The 17,364-nt window shown below is 36.6% G+C and overlaps 1 protein-coding gene across 2 annotated transcripts in view; it reads right to left on the minus strand.

The window, feature by feature from the left end:
• Positions 1-17,364, minus strand: part of LOC135467628 (rho family-interacting cell polarization regulator 1-like) — a 69,208-nt gene that overhangs the window by 44,723 nt on the left and 7,121 nt on the right. The gene's annotated exons all lie outside the window — the stretch shown is intronic.

The raw sequence follows: 17,364 nt of genomic DNA on the forward strand, positions 1-17,364 counted from the left end.
TAGGTCTCATAATAATATTCTGATATTCTTGCGTGTGGCTAAAACACCGATCAAATACAACAATATACACTGTAGGTAGAAAGCTATAAGACCAAACACAACATGATTTTCATGAGACTTTCAACATTTATAATATCAATCCACTGGGTATGTAATAATGCTGGATTATATTCCCAGCTCTGCGCAAAACAAGATATAAAACCAGAACTTGGCAAAAACAACGTCTTACCAGCATTAGGCTCTTATTGGTTACTGCTTGACTGGGATAACAACAGCTATGGTTGGAAGGAGGTGAAGAGTGGCGACAGACAAAGGGACCATATAAAACACCTCATCTGTAGAAAATCTACTCCTAGCATCAAACTACAACACACACAGTCTTAACTTCAGATTAAAACACAAGCTCTTTACAAATAACACATAATAGAGGATTATCCTGGAGGCTTTGCCAGGAAATCAGGTATTTGTGAGTAAATCCTGTATCCATGCTGGGGCACCATCATTCACACATGTCCAGCCAGAGAGATGGCATGGGATAACGGGAAGATCATGGGGGGAACACAGACAAATACATACGTGTACATCTTCATCTCATCCCACTTGGGAAATGTCTCTTCCACAACAACTGCAATACCATAATTCATCAACTTTTTCACAATTGTTAGAGATCAAATCTGACTTCAACTTACACACCTACATAGATTGACTTCGGAGACAAAACTACACTGGCTTAACTGACAAACTTCTGGGATCACAAAATTTAACAGTACTAGTCTAGACGTAGTATTGCTTTCAAAATGTGAATACATATTACACATGTAAACATCAGTACCTGTTTATTAAAGTTACCACTGAGACAACAACCACTCAGTAAAGGTACCAGATCAAGATTCTGGTTCTATCACGAGAACCCGCAATTACTGCGTGTCATCTTGCTTGAGCACGTTTCTAAAGTTTCTTTGAGATAATTTATTCTGCATATATATTAACACAGTCTATAGCTTGGGAGACAGTACACAGACAATCCTAAAATTCTGTCAATACCAGGAAGGTATGCATCAAGCTTAGATATAGTGTAATAATCCACATAATAAATGAGTTTGTTTCCATGCCCTATATTTATCTATTATACCTATACTGTAGAACAAATACCATAGTCATCACTACATGACAGGTGAGACATTCCGTAGATATTAATTTCATCTCACACGTATGACACCTCTCTTTACTTCAATGTGTACATATACATGCAACCAAGTGCTTAATCTGATGTACAAGTACTCAATAACATCTACCACTGGCCTTCTTACACGGAAGTGGGCCCCAACGTCAGGTTTAGCTCATACAACAATACATGTATCTTTTCAAAATGACCAATGACCTTCATGCACTAATGTGGAATGCTAAACCTGAGCTCGTTTCTAAGAGGTGTGAAAAATTCCATTCAGCCCATAAAACATCTTTTCCACTCGATATGTAAGTAAATGGTTTTGTAGAACAAGCTCCAGAAACGTGGTGTTCACTCTCCCTGTAATGTGTACCGACTGTCATGTCGCAAACTGCTCTTTACTAAAGCAGATGCTGCAGATAACCATTCATGCATACTGCTTGTAACCTGTGAAACTGCCGGCGATTCTGAATGTTTTTTTATACATGCTAGCAAAAAACTTGATAATGTTAGGTGTTCCTTAAACACAAGTGTTCACACGGACACACACTCTCACCTATCCCCCACCATTTGTTGTTATGGGAAATATCAACCAATACACCCACATGTATTTGGTGGTTCTTATTTATTTTATGTATTTATTTGATTAGTGTTTTACGTCGTACTCAAGAATATTTCACTTATACGATGGTGACCAGCATTATGGTGGGAGGAATCCGGGCAGAGCCCGGGGAAACCCACGACCATCCGTGGGTTGTTGAAAGACCTTCCCAATTATGGCAGGAGAGAAAGCCAGAAAAATCTGGACTTGAACTTACAGCGACCGCATTGGTGGGAGGCTCCTGGGTCATTACGTTGCGTTAGCACGCTAACCAATTATTTAGTGGTTCAGACCTGCTCAAAATATAAAAGACTCAAACTCGAGGAAAATAGGAGGAGTCAAAACCTGTATAATGTGGGGAAATGGAAAAACTAAAGGCACTGTTCATCAAAAATACACTATATTATGACAACTGTGGTAAGAAAATGTTTACCAAATTTAAGTAGTCTTACATAATTATGTTGTAGATATATATGTTTCCCACAGGATTATGCCATACCCATGCACACACCCACCCACGGACAGATGAAAATCAGCATGCCCCCACTGGCTTGCACTCGCAAGTGGGCATAATTACAGAACTAAGATAACCAGTATCATTAACCTGATCATAAACCTACCTTCAGCCGGCAGTATTATCCCTAGGGTCCAAAAACACATACAGTAAATGCATTACATTCGTAATAATACCCTAAAACCCAACTATGGATTACCTATTTCAGGCAACACCCACATGCGTAGTTGTATATGTAGTCTGAGATTAGTATTTACATGTGTGTATTATCTCCATAAACCAATGGTTGAAACATATACTGTGCAGAATGGAAGACAGTTTAATTACATTAAGGAGATTGCAATCGGCTGTCATGCCTGCATGATGTAAGAAAAACATGCAGTGTGGTCAGAAAAGCGTGAGCTCCACTTGATTTCCCCTGTATCTCTACATCTCACATTCTCCTTCAATGGCTAGACGTGTGAATGTAATTAATCTACTGAAGTGCCCTCATCATTCATGTTTTACCACGCGACTGATTCTTATATGCAGTGTATAACAATGAAGATATCTCAAACTCACGGCAGCACCACCACCCTGAGGCCATTTTATTGATGTCAAATGTTACTTTCCCCCACCAACCCCTCCTCCATGGATTAAGATCCTGCTTTTTACTAACACCACTTCACAGGCTTATACACAGGCTTATGCTTCTTTCCCCATTATAAAATACATGTATGCTTTCCCAGCTTGCAAATTTGGGACAGGGTTTACATATAGAATGAACATGTAGACTTGTAAGGCAATAGATTTACATTATACATCTTTACAAACAACATCCTCACATGCCTAGACTGAGAAGTTTTGCCTCATCACAATACCCATCAAAACATCCCGGTCACTGATGACAGCTTTATCACGAACAGCCACAATGGCAGTATGGGGTTCTGGTATGTGTCAGTCTTTGACAATTTCAAAAACATACATAATCATGTCCACATATACAGGTTAATGTACACCTCTCCAGGCATCTTATATTTAAATTACTAGAGTAGATGTAATACCTTCAATTACATACATAAATTATATCAAAATTACATTTTTCAACATAAAAAACGCAGAAATGTGCAAAACTGGCGAAAAATCTCATGTCTGTTAGAACCAGACTTGCACACAGCTATGAATATTGTCAATCTGACAGTTTTTTTTCCTTTTGCTCATTAACTGAGACCAAGAAAATGTTACCAAGAATATTCCTCCTGAACGTGACAAAAATGGATCTGTACACAGTATTTAAATCTTGAACGTCATCATTTTTTCTATAATTGGTGAAATCATCTATTTAATGTTAGATGCTGAGCACAACTTGCTTGGAGGTACTTGGTTTGACCCAATGAGATGTGGTCCAAGAAACCATTATACAGAAAAAATAAATGTTAGCTAAAACCATCTCTTTCAGTAAACCCAGATAGAATTTTTCACATCATTTATCAAAAACACATCGACAAAGGGACTAAAATAAGATGAATTCTCCAGTACTGAGTGATACTGAGTGATCTACATGTGTGTGAAATCGCACACACACACACACACACACACACACACACACACACACACATTTTAACTGCTATGTCTTTTCTATCATTACTGGATGTCACCAATGCTTGTCAGCATGATTATCCATGCATAATGTTTTTGTACATTTTAGATAAGTCTTAAATCTCATGATGATAATGAATTCTTTTCATGAATTAGGCAAGTTTAAAGCCAGCCATAAATCACACCGTAGACAAACACATGTATGGTGATTGTTGGCACTATAAAGTACTGCTATATTGTCTTTCATTTCATTACAAATATAATATATAATCATTCACTATCTTGATCTTTGTTCCTTATACATATTTCAAAAACTCAACCAACTTAAGGCCACATCAATTTAAATTGTTGTTTTAGGGCCAGAAATAAATCATTTTCTTATGTTGAAGAAGTGTATAAAAATAGAACTTAAAATTGTTTAATATGTCGGAAGTGTGGGCTATCCCAGCAACTTTTTCCTGTTGAAGATATATTTACATGATGAGAAAGCCTTAAAAAACAGGAAAAAGATCACAAAAATATCAAGATCAGACAAAATAAACAGATGGATTTTCAGCATTATTTTTTATTTTTGATTGTCGGCTCACTCGCATAATACACACAAAAAAATTGGTGTCACCTAAACAGAATTCTTGCATACATGTAAATATGGAAAATATTGGCCAAGATTATACTAATTTTAAGCATGCAGAATGAGCCTATCATAACCCTGTGCAGTAAATGTCCACGTCCAGGCATGCAAAACGAAATATGATATGTAATTGTAAGGTATACACACAGCAGATCAAATGTATAATTTATGTGCATGAGCACTCAGTAGGACCACGCAATGCAATTAAACAATTGAAGACTTTTGCAAGCAACAAACGCATCCAAATGTTGTGGTAAGCTGTTAAATGAGCATCGTGTTGAACAAATGGATTTCCATAACCAACAGACGAATCTGCAAACATGCAAAGCCTTAATATATGAAACCAACTGAATGTTAAATAGGGTAAAATTACCTGGCACGTATATGTAATACTCAGGTTTACCAGTTAGCCAACGAGAAAACATGGTCAAAGTCTCTGATAAGCACCATTACAAAAAGCAGCTTCAACAAACCCTGGGCTCAGCAAAGACTCTAGACCTACAATTACTGCTTACTGTGTACAGACGTACAGGCCACCTGTGATGCCCAGTACAATATAGGTAAGTTATACTAATGAGAATAAAAGTCAGTGAAAGAAGTCAATATTCAAACAGTGTCACACCTGCTCAACACAATGATAAGTCCCTCTCATGAGAATGTCACAAGACCAACTGAATGAGAAATACACAGCCTATTAAACTGCTGTGTATACAGGATAAAGGCTGGTAAAGGCCAACAGTAACAGCACAAAGTAAACTAATCACGCCTTACTGTCTAACAATAATGCATGGACAGTTCTTGGACACACAACTGGTGTGCCCAGTTGTGTTATATACATGTAACGTTTCATCCTTCAAATTAAACAGTTATTTTAGATATAATATACCCAATAGTGTTAAAGTTGAGAATAACTTGAGACCATGTATGTTCACACTAATTCCTCAACGTTTTTCCATACAAAAGGGTAACTTTCAGTTTTGATTTTGATTTTTGACAAACCTAAATTGAATGGGTTGGCCAATTTTAAGGCTTCATACAAACTACAATTTCATCAGCCTATACAGAATAGCAGCCTCAGAATATGGTTGGATGGCCATCTTGCAAACATGCAGAAAAGTTAAAGAATTACAATAACTGGATTTCTTTATAATGATCAATCCTACAGAATGCTTTAGATCAGAAGCAATTTAATTAAATTTCCCTTGTAGTTAAATTTCGTCACTGGTTACATTCAAAATCATTTCAGCAAAAATATAAATCCTACAAAATTCCAGGTTTAGCTAACGGTTACAAAATTTCCCTTTTTCAAACCTGGCCAAGTTAGATCAGTTGCTTTACCATTGTTATGGCATAGGTTAAGTACTGATTACACTGATATGTACATGTATTTGTCTGATGAAGCCAAAAGTCTGGTAAGATTAATAAAAAAAATTAATGAAAATTGCTACAAGCTGTACATTTAAGAAACAAATAGGAATTTGTTAGGATACAGGAATGATTGATTTCATAAATGCATCAGGTTTCCTACATCAACAAATCAAAAGATGAAATATTTGAATGATTAATCATCAAAACCCACTGTGCATGTTCTACTTCTGAACTATTCTATTCAGCACAGAAATGGACACCCTGCACATTGACATAGCATGGTAGCTGCAACATATACTTATCTCGCTCATTATGTGCTCACCTATTTTCCATGGTGCTTTAGTGTGAAGGTTGAGATCGCTCTCACCAGCAAACGTCACCGCTCGTTTTACCTTTGAGCTCTTTGGCCCACGGTAAATGCTTTTCCACCGGTTTATCATTGTAATATCCTGTAGTCTGGTAAATATCCAAGTCTCCGCTTAACCTTGTCACATAATACTTGACCAGAACCTCAGGCTGGAGTGAGAAGTGTGAACCTGTATGCAAACTAACATTCTACAGTACTGTACTTTCTACAGGTGACGGATATATTAGTCTCGAAGGAATAACAATAGGTCTCTCTGATGAAAAAAAAACCCATCAACTGAGCTGTGTTACAGCCCTTGCTTAATTTTCCATGTACTACTGGCTATTGAAAATGAATAAGATAGTCATCGCCATATAGCTCCAGCATACAGGACAGTCTTAGTCAGAGATGTTCTGGGCACATGGCCAACTATGTCGCTGTCCTTGTGCAATGGAATGTGTTGTCCAACCTCGGGAGTGACTGACCCATGGAGACCAGTCTGAGTGACCAGTTAAGCTTATTGACCACAAGTGCTGTCCAGTCTGGCAGGAAGAGTGACCTGTCTGGTCGTGAAGCAAAACCGACTCCCAGCCACAAGGGGATAGTGATACAGTCGCTCTGCCCCTATACACTCCCCACTCCAATGGCTATATAAGAAAAGGTGTTAAGTGCCCAAGAGCTCAGGTATTAATATGCCCTGCAGGCAGATTAAACCAAGGCTTCAACATGTACATGTACTTATTTAAATCTACACCAATCTATACCATGGGGCTACCCATCTGCACCCCTTGCCTTTTTGAATGTCATTTGAATATGATTGTTGGCACAAGTCTGAATCGACTCCAGACAATTAACATTGTTAACCGTATACCCGCAGTTGGGCACAGAGAGACATGCAATAGTAATTAACCAAAAAACAATTGAGCTAGCGATATGTTAATAAACCCATTGAAATGCATATCCATGTAGCTATGTACATGTCTATCATCTAGGCCTAGGCAGATACATGTATGTGAACATATGTTAACAGGTATACAGTATATAATATAAAATGCAAGAGGGCTTGCCCAGTACTGTCATCTACTTTACATGTTATGGAAAACAATCCATTCACATGCATGAAACATTCAAGAGGAATTTATTATCCAAATATCATCTGGTCTTGTTCACAATGACAGAGGGCTGACTCATTATTGTATCAGTGATCTATCACGTCTGCAGGCCACACATACATGTCACTTTGTCCATTGTGTACCTATGCTTTGGTCCTACAAGGCCGTGTCACACTAATTTCTACATCAGAACAATAATACAAATATTACATACATGTATATGGAAAAATAATGGCTCACCCAGAAATAAAGGCTAATTTATACATGTTACATGTGTTTGTAAACTGGAAAGTAAATACAGTTAAGCAGGGTAATTACTAGGGAAATTAATTATCTGTGATTTTGTGTAAATGTATGCGTATGTTTTTGTTCATTCTCAAGAATACTTCGCCTGTAGGATGATACATGCTAAGTCAGGTATTACTGTATATGGTTGGAAAACACCCTCAGCCATCCCCGAACCTATTATTTATTTATTTATTTGATTGGTGTTTTACGCCATACTCAAGAATATTTCACTTATACGGCCAGCATTATGGTATGAAGAAACCGGGCAGAGCCCAAGGGAAACCCACGACCATCTGCAGGTTGCTGACAGACCTTCCCTCGTGCAACAAGAGAGGAAGCCAGCATAAGCTGAACTTCAACTCACACCGAGCCTATTAAAAAACCTCTACACGTAAATGATATGAATAGTTTGGCTGGTAAATGAATCTTTTAAGTGAACTCGGCAAGGGAAGATTCCAAATAAATTTAATGAGTTATTTGTTTGTGGTTTAACACCATACTTTCAAGAGAATTTTTCACCTGAACCGGCAGTCAGTTTTATAGATGGAAGACACTGGAGTGCACAGGGTAAACCATGGACCTTTGGGAAGCTACTAATGGATTCTAAAATTCACTTTAATATTAAATGTACACACACAGTAAGTAGGGGTACTTATACTTCAGGCACTCTCTTTCACGTGTGCCTAATCTGTATATCATCCAACTACAATATCCAATCTACCAGATTAACTCACAACAAAAGAAAATCCATGATGGGAACTTTGAGCTTGAGGGTAATACACACAAAGACCACAGGTTAATAAGCTTATAGTGCACAGAGATTCTGGCCTGAAAACTATGGTCACGCCTGAATAAATTATACACATTAGTTTGTCTGATTTCACACAGCTGGCTATTCAAACCCATACTACACACGGTACATGGTATTATTGTGTGCACTAGCATGTCATCTAATAGTCTAATGCCAACCACAGATGGTCTTTTATTCTACTGTCACTTTTCTCTCACTCGTTCAGTCACCACTGGTTCATGCGCAGCAGACCAAGGGTAGACTTAAAACTTCTCACAATGCCTGGCAAATAAAATTCAAAATACAATGTGGACCAAAACAGAATCTGAATTGTCAACTTCTTTTAATACAGGTACAGAGAATAAAATCCATTTCTCTCTGATATGAACAGCATATACAAGTCGGCAGAAAGCATTCAAGGAAAAAGATTAAAAAAAAAACGCTGGAAAAACTGGAAAGCAGGCAAAAAGAGTCTGAAGAGACAACCTACAAGAGCTCAAAGCTGCTATTCATTTTTATTTTAACCGGAAGCTGCTTTCATAAAACCTTAAAGACTATTTCATCATGTGTACTAGTATCTGGTAGATTCCAGAACAATATTAACTCAATTAAAAATTCCAAACCCGATCAGAAAGTTAGTTTGGTTCTAATAAGTTAAATGATGCGTGAATATTCAGATAATAAATAATGTATTTTCACAATTTGGACTTTCAGGATCAGTAACTATTAAGATTTCAATTTTAACTTGTTATAAATGAGTTTTGTGGCATTGGCCATTGCTGTTGCTGAAAGAGGAAGCAAACATCCGAAGAAAAAAAAAAATGATCACCTCATAAACGATGTTATGTTCTGTAAAAACTGCTGTACAGAAGCTGGATGGTTGATATACTCTTATCATGAGACTCTGTATTGATTTGTGGTTAACATTTGCTCATTAAACTGCCTAATGCATTGTAGGCTTACACAGTAAGCTGTGCTATTATGGGAATTTCACTCTTATTTCAGCCAACTTATAACAATTTTGAAGTTAAAATCATAAAAAGCACTGAACATAATGTTTAAAATCTTATACACAGAGTGGGCAGGTTGTGAAAGTGGATGTGATGTTCCTCAAAGTGAAACATCTGTTGAAAACTGTGCAAAAAAATCAAACACTATTTAGCACAAAGTTATTGCACAGAAATCAATGTGTGACAGATGGAAAGACAAACTGATTAATTGCCAGATTAATACCACATTCAAGAATTTCTGTACAAGGATGAGATTTGAACCTCTACCTCGTGTCCTCGCGACTGAAAGGCAAGCACCTTTAACTACTAGATCACAGCCCTCTCCAATGACAGGACGGCGTATCAAAATTTACAAAACTTACCTTCGCTGAATTGTGGGGTACAAAAATTTCATTTTATAAGCATATAACATTCTCCAAAGTTTTTTTTTTGGTAAATTCTTTAAAATATACAGTTGGATATTCAACGCCACCAGAGCACGAATTCTTCTTGTGCAATCATTTCAGATATACAGTAAATGTTACTGCATATATAAATATATAAAGACTATAGGCACACAACACGCATATGCCAGATGCATTTAATTTCATGGAAATGAATGTACATGTATGCTAAAAACACATAACCAAAAATGCACTAATAAATAATGACAAATTTACTGATTCCTTACACCCATGTTACAATTGCTTTATACATGTAAGTGTTGAAGTCTGCAGCTGTACCCACATTATGTATTTGAAGTAAGTCCAAATATATCACTACTAGGCATTGTATAGAAATAAGTCCATGTGTACTTCATTGCTAACTGTTATTCACATAGTATTCAGTATCTTCTAGGCAATGCTATCTTATGAGAAGAGAATTCTGCAAATCAATTGTACCAAATTTAACTGGCACAAGTCAATTACAATATCATGAGACACTTGGCTAATCACCAACCAATTAATAATGTCTACCAGGTACATACCAATAAAAAAAAGAAATGAAATGACTAATACTTCAGTGTAAGCTGAAAATAGCCACCTTCTTGAGAGGCGTGTAGGTTTCTGAGTGCACAAGTACAGCTGCACTCACCACAACCACTGTGGAACCATTCTAGTTTTTTTATCTTTGAGTAACAGGTTTCATTTGTTACCATTTCCAACCAAGGCATTGCAAGTACTGTCCAGAATATTTGGGGCTCTTGGCCTGTTGAAGTCCATGTTCTCTCCACACTGTAAATACTGGTATAAACAACCGAGAACATTATAAAGTAGACTGGGGAAAAAAAAAAAGATCCACACCTGCGTTATCTCTGAGAAAGAGGAGGATATCCAGACCTTGAGCCTGTATGTGCATGTACCTGTTCACTCCATGTCTACCTGAGCATCAGCCAATGCCACAATCATGACAGCACTTCACTTAAACCAGCCAACACATGGATATCGTTTGTGGTGACAGAATCTCTCATTAAAGCATGGCATAAAGTGGTAATTCTGGTGTCCTTAAATCATGGAACTGGCAGAGGATTCGTGTAAACATGTAAACAGTACAGAATGGTTAACTATAAAGCAGGGCCATCTGCTAGCCCATTGCTCCGTAGACAAGGGCGCTCAGGTTTATGGCACAGAAGCTTTGGCTAGCACACAGGCCATTACAAGTGTATACAATAACAGTTCCCCAAGTGCCTGTTTTCATATAAAGAAAGTCATCTGGCTCCAGTCCAAGAAAACCACAGTAGCACAGCAGTTTGCAAGAGAAGTGCTTAGCCTTAAGATTGTGCCCACAACATAAAATGTAGTTGCAAAGTTTCTACTGCATAGGCAAAGTTTCTACTGCATATGTAAAGTTTCTACTGCATATGTAAAGTTAAACCTTTCTACAAAAACATATCAAGTATTAATGTGTTCATTTGTGGGTTTTAACCATTAATACAGAAAAACAAAGCCTTTAAGAATATTACTTTACAAGTTCGCAGACAAGAGACATGTTTATTATTTTGAGGATTTAAAAAATACATGTACCTCAAAAGATACATATTTTAGCTTACTGCAATCAATAAATAAAAAAGTTTACTCTTTAAAAATGGCAATTCAAAATTTTACCCTGAACTCTTACCTAGCAGACTCTTCATCAGACCTGCTCATCAGTTATCTCCCTTGAAAACATGAAACTAACAGCCAGCATAATTTATATATGGTATTTTGAAGTAAAACACTATAGTACTGCATAATCATACATACATAAAAGAAAATGATTTATCACACAAAAAACACTGTTTGCAAGAGTATACATAAGTTATACATGGAAATATCTGAACTTGTCAAGTGCAATAAAAAGAATACAGGTAGAATACACTTTTTTCTATATAATAAGTTATTGGATTGTCATACCCTTAACAATGGAACAGTCACATTATATAAAGCATCCTTTATTGAAGGGAATCACACAAATTAATGCATCAATCCAGGTGTCATCAATATGTATCTGTTATGACATGCCTGCATGCTATCTGCCTTGCTAAAAAAAAATAAGAGCATTACCAACTCTACTTATATATGATCAACTTGGGGTATAAACACAAATTATTTGACACAATGGACAAAGAAAACACCTTGAACAAAGCCTTGCCACTTCAGACAGAATGATGTATTTTGTTAGCAACATACATGCATATTACATGTAAATTGTATATATAAGATGGCAAGTTGGTCATCAAAGGGAGGTAAATCAAATCCACCAACATGTCACATTCAACTTTTATAAAACAAAACACATGGTTCTTATAGCAAAAATCATACCCAAATTCCTCAACCTTTTCGCATATGAAAGAACAACTTTCTGTGCAATTTATGCATACCCTTAAACTGATTTTGGAGAGAAAACTAGCTCAAATAGATTGCCTAATTTCAGGGCTCCACAAAAAGTATAATTTTACAGTTTAACACAGAAAAATGCCTTCACAATATGCTTGAATAAACACCTTACAAACATGCTAAAAGGTTAAAGGATTACAGTAACAACCATATACACCATGTCATGTATCTACACAGCTTCAACATCTAATTCACTTTACATGTATGCATCAACTAGTGCAGTGGTGCTGCATATTTACTAGCAGTACATGAAGCTGTTTACATAAGCAAACAAATCTAATATAAATATTGTATACAAAAACTTTCAATACAATGACCTGATTCATACATAATTATTGATAACCCAATGTTATAACAACATTCTGAACAGGTTTAAATCTGAAAATGAAAGCCAAAAGCTTACCAGTGAAGTTCTCCCAAATTGTTGAGGTGTTGATTTTGGGACGCAGGTAAAATAATAGATGTACATACTATCCCATATACACAACATTTGATGTGATCAAACAGACAGAAGACAAAGTATACTGTTAGCTGTACATCTCATGCTTAAGACTAACATACCTCACATACAGCAGAGTTCACGGAATCATTCATGTCAACGTCACCAAGAGGAAATGTCTTCAGAATGTGACCTACACAATTAATGCCTTCAGCTCCTCTAACATAGATGTATGCCAGAGGGTTAATAGAAACACATCATTCGTTGTCAGATCTGGCTCTGTAGGATTTGTCCTACTAAATGAGCATATTAAACTCATGTCACCATCTTTTTTTAGAACAATCTGAATATTTGTGTCCTTCTTACAGCACTTTAAGTCATGCCATCTTTTTTCCAGGGCCTAATCTAACTGCCTATACAGGAACCAATATACAGGTAGACTGACAAAATCAATGCTATTATTACACTGACAATTTACACAGACTGTAACTCATGTACTGCTAACATCAGAAAGAAACCATCAGTACATCTGCAAAACTTCAGAGGCCTAAACTGTATGTGTTCACAGTACCTACTGTGGCCCACCCAACTGTTTTGCCAACACTACCGCAAATGCAAAATGTTCTATATAGACTACTGGAACTGTCAAATTGTGCCCCAAAACAACCCCGCCCAGAAGAAAATACACATGTTTCATGTAACACCCTTCTCACACCATATATACAAGCAGACTATTTGTTTACATAAGATGTTATCAGACCTCCCCCAAAACACTTGTTTCTTCCACCCGTTAAGACACAACACAGTAATGGTCCGTGGGAAGTATTTCATATATGTATGTGTACAGGGCTATTCAACACACTCGCAGCTGTTTATTCTTTATTTGTTTGCTGCATCCTGTCAGACACTATACATTTTCTTAGTTGGATATTAACAACTACAAATTTAATTTATATATGTTCAGCAGCCTTAGAAAAGTTGAATGAATGAATGAATGAATGAATGCTCAGGGTTTAACGTCGTACTTAACAATTTTTCAGTCATGTGACAACGATAGAAAAGTTGATGCTTTCCATTAAAACTTCCATTAGAGCATCTTATAACAAGATTTTCCTGCCAAAGTACTTAACACTAATGATATAACACAAGATGAAGAAATCATCCCTCTGCAAACTGATCGATTCTCCGCTACTCAAAACTCATCAATGAATCTAAATTTAGTCAAATCTTAAAATCAGAAAAGTTTGGTCGATTATTATCACACAGTACAGTATTTGTTCACACAAGATCAAGCACACAATGATAAAACATGCATTTCTCAGACCTGTATACCATACCCTAATACTCTCAATGTCAATGACCTGTAAAACACTGGATTCATTACACAAAGTTATATCATGGCAAAGATTTTGATTTATTACATACAAAGGACTAATTAAACTTTATCTATCCCTATTAATAAATAACAACCCAAAATCATTAATTCTTATCCACTGAGGGGTTGAATCTCTCATAGACATCATGGATCTCACATGCATTCATTTAACATGGCTGAAATATTGCCGATGTTGTACTTGGCCACAATCTCTCTCATTCATTTATTTGATGTTTTGATGAATCTTTAGTCTAGGGAAATGGCTACACACACATGTGTAGATAACTTAAGGCAATTACTTGTCAGTATGTCTGTGAATTTAAAGGACAGATTATTGAATACATGAATGCTTGACTTTTACCATCATACTTAACAATTTTTCAGTCATATGACGACGAGGAGTCATTTGGTGCGTGTACATGCACTGTGTCTTCTTGTGGCAGGGAAAGTCCATGCCACCAAAGTGCTGAGTCTACTAAAGTATCATGCCAAAGACACCAGACATGACACCCCACCCAGTCACATTATACTGACACCGGGCCAACCAGTCCTGTTTCCATGCTCTGACCTCTCAGTGCTGCGGGCCAAGTGAGGCAGCAAGAAGTACCATTTTGAAAGTCTTTCGTATGACCCAAACTAGGGCACAGGTTTAATGCCTCTCTGTTTTGTACCCACTAGAACCATAGAAACAAGCACAAATACACATATACATACTCACGCATAGCCAAATGTATGTACATGTATTTAAATATGCAAACTATATTAATGTACAACATGAACCTCCATACTACATGTAAATACAAAACCTTTGGGACAGGAGCTCAAATATTTGGGTCTCAGAATCTTTGAAATTTTAAATCAAATTTTCAATGTACAGTATGTCTATTCAATTTGAAAGATCTGGCATTTTAGAGATCTGATTTTGAAGACATGGCCAGCTTAATATGCATGTTAGAGGCAGATTTTACATTTGCATGCACAACTGAGCATGATTACTCACAAAGAATCACATCAATACTTATTCATAATACAGTGATCTGAAGCAGCAGGTGTTACTATCTTAATGATGTACCTGTAGCTGGAACCTGCTCTAGTGGTTATAGGCACTTGCGTTTCAACTGCTAGGACATACTTAATGCAGGTTCAAACCCGCCTTGGGAATTTTTAGATTCCCTCATTCTCCCTGCTTATGGTGCCTTGGGGCAATAAGCAGTCAATGACACTTGTGTGGCTAGCTCTTTTCACCATACTCAAGAATTTTTCACTTGTACAATAGCAGTCAGTTTTACTGTTGGAGGAAACTTGAGTGTCAATCATAAACCATCAACTTAAGCTACTGACACACTTTCCCACATTAAATTTTGGTTGTGATTTCAGAAAGTTTCTCCATAAATATTCCTATTTTAATAAGAAATATATGCAGAACAGAAATGTATAGTGATTTCCCCTTGTTTCTAGTGATCAAAGGGGTTTGTACATTAGGTTGTGGCAGGCGTGCACTCTTGAAGTTCAATATTAAAAGTCCTATATCATCATGTATACATGAACATAAAATATGTCTACTGCCTAGATATGTGTGTGACACCCTGCAAACTATGATAGGAGCCATCAATGATGACAGTAAAGGGATAACTGAATGATTGTTGGCCGAGTACTGTACATGTTGGTTTGAGATGGCCTTAAAATGGTAAGTCACTGAAAAACACTTGAGGCATTTAAAGTCTGCCATTTTGGAAATGACAAGCCTCATTAAGCCATGTTATAATCATACAACATGGTTGTTTTTGTCCCACTACTTCCTCATAAATCAGTGAGGCAGATAAATACATACATGCAAATCCAAGCTTCAAAACACATGTACAAACCTTATCTTACATTTACTCATGTTGTGTACATGCACTAGAGATATGACCATGACACGTCAACAGTGGAACTGAAACAGTTTTGTCATGTGATTGATGACAACTTACAACCAGCTGCTGACTGAAACTGTAAAGACTCTTTCTTTGCTTTTTACAAAGTTTACTGCTTCAACTACCTAGTGTCAACCCTTTAAGTATGTTAAAGTTCAAATAAGCTCACATTCAAAAATATGTACTTCTCTGCCATAAGTATTGATAATTTTCCCAGGTGTTTTGTAAGTTTTCAGTGAACTGTGAAATGAATGTATTGATCTTTCTGTGGTGTGGCAGATTGACACAAAGTCATGAAAGAGTAATAGGCAGGTGTTTTGTTTACACAGAGCTCCACTGATCTAAACAGATTAAAGCTACATATACAAATACTAATCTTGTCAAGAAATACTCTAGTTAGCCCCGAACAATCTTAGTTTCTCTGAATTCCTTTACCACGTAATTCACCAAAGTAACAATGTACACACAAATATACCCATTAGCTGGAATATGGGCATTAAGGAACCAAATGCCACTGGGTTTGTTTTTATTTACTTATGTTTTTTTTTGTTGGCCCCAAATATTTAATTATTTGGAGTTACTGGGCCTCTAATTTATTTCAAACTCAGACATTATATCTAGAGATAGTACTTCTAGAACATCATTTTGTTAGAAAGACGTGTACTTTTTTGTGTGTCAGAGGGTACATGTACATACATGTGGCCCCCTAGGAAATGATATACGACCTAAAATTTGACCGACAGAATTGCATTTTTAGAGGCAAATAAATGTCATGAAATATCACATTTGGTGCTGAAACTTACATTTTCCAGTAAGATATCATCATACCTTCCCAACAAACTTCAAAAAACATTTCCAAGATCGACAGAACTCTCAGAATCTAGCAAAATGTACACCAATGTTACACTTCCTTTTATACCCCATGTCACATTTATTGACTTTCAAAAATATGTTGAATCCCATCATGAGTATATGTCTCCAGTGAAGTTACATCAATGACGTGCTGTGAGTCATATATAATAATTTCTACTCAGGGAAAACAGACTCAGCCGTTCACAGCCATTGTAGACACATATATATGTATAAAGGAGGCAGAAGTTCAACAGGTTAAACTATGACAGTAGCATAAAAACCATAGTAGTGAATTGCTGTACATTATAAGAGAGAATACATGTGTGCATTAAGTATTGTTCATATAAGTCCGGCTAGAATACAAAGGTCAAAAGTCATGTGGTTTCCCACACATAGCTGGGGAGAATCTGTATTTAGACCGATACGTGTGTTATGATCAGCTGATCATCATACTCTATATTCGTTCCAATTTAATACACTCACTATGCCTGTATGCAACATTATAGATACATCCCATCCAAAAA

This window comes from Liolophura sinensis, chromosome 6, assembly GCF_032854445.1.
Source record: "Liolophura sinensis isolate JHLJ2023 chromosome 6, CUHK_Ljap_v2, whole genome shotgun sequence".
Classification (NCBI taxonomy): domain Eukaryota; kingdom Metazoa; phylum Mollusca; class Polyplacophora; order Chitonida; family Chitonidae; genus Liolophura; species Liolophura sinensis.